A 2,861-nucleotide genomic window follows, 5' to 3' on the forward strand; every position below is an offset into this window, starting at 1 on the left:
AGAGAACAAACACTGACCGATCCCAGTAATGGAGGATTTGCAGTCCAAGTTCACTGGTTCTTGTTGCCCTGGTCTATACTGACATCTTCAGTAGAAATTAAATACAACAACTGCCAAGCTATTATTAATATTGCTCTTCTTTAAACAAAACTTGATTCATGTAATTTTAGTAAACGTTCATCAAATCTTTAATGCTTTTTTTAACCAATATAGTAAATCATGAGTGTCATAAAATATTTGTAACATGGTAATTTGTCAATTAATCCCAATGTCATATAGTATAAAAAAGTCCTTAGCACAAAATGAGAATTCCCTGTTAGTTAAAAGACAATATGTAAAGCTCAAATATGGATATTCAAATCAGAGAATGTCAATTTACATTTGATTTGTTTTTGCTTGTTTTTCTTTTTCCCACTAGTGTGCCTCAACAATATATATAATGTTCAAGATTTAGATTTTGAATAATAATGACCTTTTCATGATGGTTACTCGTAAAAATATTGAGTGGCATTAAAATGTTCACAGATGCATGTTTAACATATTTAAAAATAAGAAAACACATTGTCAACGTCATATAAAAGATCAGACTAAGTCACAAGCAGACTACATACATGACAGTCCATCTAACTGCAGAATGACAAACCAGATCCATCAAAATGTGTTGCCATCCAGCAGATGGCCACACAGACATATGTTAAATCAGAGACGTATCTGAATAAGTGAATCATTTAACCTAGATTTGCTCTCAACTGTTAGACAAGTGCAAGATGCTGAACACCTGACACAAAAAAGTCACTGAATGGAATTTGACAGAAGACAAGAAGGAATTCCTCACTCTGACAAATTAAATAGTTCATGCTCCAGTATTGAAATAGTATGAACCTGTTGAAGGGCTGACATGTCAGAGTGACTCTTTAGACACATGTTTGGGTGCAGCACTATGCAAATAAAATAATTAATTTTGCCAGCTTTGTAATGATAAAAACAGTGTGGTAATCCACTTATTATGGCATCCAATCATTTTAGCATGAAAATATTGATTATATGAATGGCTGTAAAGTAACTGTTCATAACAATAATAAGTCAATAAAACCATATGGTTAAAACAAAAATGGAGCAACCCCAAAAGGCTAGAAGGTTTGATGATGTGGACACGGAATTATGACACATTAAGCATTTGCAGAGGATATATTTGTTACAATCAGCAACTCTGACCACAACCTATCCACCGTGTTAACTGAATTAGAGACAAATATGGTGGAACTCTTACTAAATTCAGGAGACAGAATAAATTATAGAAAGACAACTAGAAAAAAGGACAAAACACTAACTTCTCAATAAAACCATGACTCAATAATGTCCAAAAGAGTAAATAAAAATGCAAATGAAACAAGGTCTAATTGTCGATTACTACAGAATACGATCCACCATATTTTACAAGGTGAGCACATCATCATCCATGATACCATGAGGACTGACTAGATGATTACTGTTATGTCATTTACTGTAGGTGTAGAAGAAAACCGTTTCAGAAAATGTGTCTACTGGCAAGACATGAGCGGCTACATCAAGAAATACAGAGCTCGATGTGATATTTTCAAATCAATGAATGAGAGTTAAAACATTAATGAAATCCCTCTAATGTCACATAAAGTGCAAAACATGATGTGTGCAAAGGTGAGCACAGATATGTTTGTGTTTGAAAATGTGTATTCAGAAAGTAAACATGCCACTGAGCTTAGTGCAACTGATCAGAGACCAGAGCAGAATGAACAAAGAGGACTGTGTGAGGATCCAGATGATCCCACTGCAGAAATTCTGGAGAGGTGCTGAAGCCAAGTGGCAAGGAGGTTCCTGAGAGGTTCTGTTGCAATCTGACTATTATTAGAATAAATCACAGACAACTGCACAGACCTAGAATTATCATCAGTGACCATCAACAATATTATCATTTTGTGACAAAAAGCCAAAGTCTGTGAGACATAAACATTCAGAGACAACTGACGTCACATAACAAACACAGACACACAAGGGAGACATATTTGTTGAATTAAAAGAGGTTGAAGAGTCAAGTTGAAAAAGCTTTTTGCTGTTACACATAACGACAAAAATAACAACAACAACACATTAAAAGTATGCCACTTTTGGCTTTGGGGAGAATGAAATTGATGTTAATGTTACCATTCACTAATTTATTGGGGGAGAATGCAAACAAATGACAATGGTGTCATGAGGTCAACATGCATCGACAGTTGGGATTTTGGTAAACAGATAATGTTTTGTACATGTTTAACTTATGAGATGCCGTTTTACTTTTTTTATTTTTATTTTTTTTATATATATTTAGATAGAAAGGACAAATGGATATTTTATGTTGCAAAGCTAAGCATAAAAAAAATACATATTTTATTGAAATCTTATAGTTTTATTACCAGCTAAAAAGCAACCCCAGATTTTGAAATGAGGAAAATATATAAAAATAATGTTTAGAAAGAAGAAAAAAAAGTGAAATAAACGGTAGAATGTAAATCAGGGAAAGATGGACATTATTCTAAAAATCAAAGCAGATGACATGAACATAGCATCTCATTGTAGTTTTTTTTTTTTTAAGTCAACAAGTTCTTCTTTAAAATGGGAGTAATTCTCACATATGAACCAGAAACCCCACCTCTCATGAAAATAAGTCAATTTACTGTATCTTGAATAACATTTTGGATTTTTATAACAGACAAGCACCTTAAGCAAGGAAAGTAAGGTTAAAAAAAAAAAAAAAAAGATATGAGAAAAAAAAAAAATGGAAAAATAAATAACGTATTCTTACCTCAGGAGAACTGTCAGAACCTCCAAACACATCAGCAAAC

At 33.0% G+C, this 2,861-nt stretch overlaps 1 protein-coding gene across 1 annotated transcript in view; it reads right to left on the reverse strand.

Annotated features, from left to right (window-relative positions):
• Positions 1 to 2,861, reverse strand: part of LOC119408710 (protocadherin gamma-B4) — a gene marked incomplete at its 3' end in the record, with an annotated part of 30,175 nt that overhangs the window by 26,906 nt on the left and 408 nt on the right. The window lies entirely within an intron of this gene.

Source organism: Nematolebias whitei, chromosome 4 (assembly GCF_014905685.2).
Source record: "Nematolebias whitei isolate Nwh7 chromosome 4, NemWhi1, whole genome shotgun sequence".
Classification (NCBI taxonomy): domain Eukaryota; kingdom Metazoa; phylum Chordata; class Actinopteri; order Cyprinodontiformes; family Rivulidae; genus Nematolebias; species Nematolebias whitei.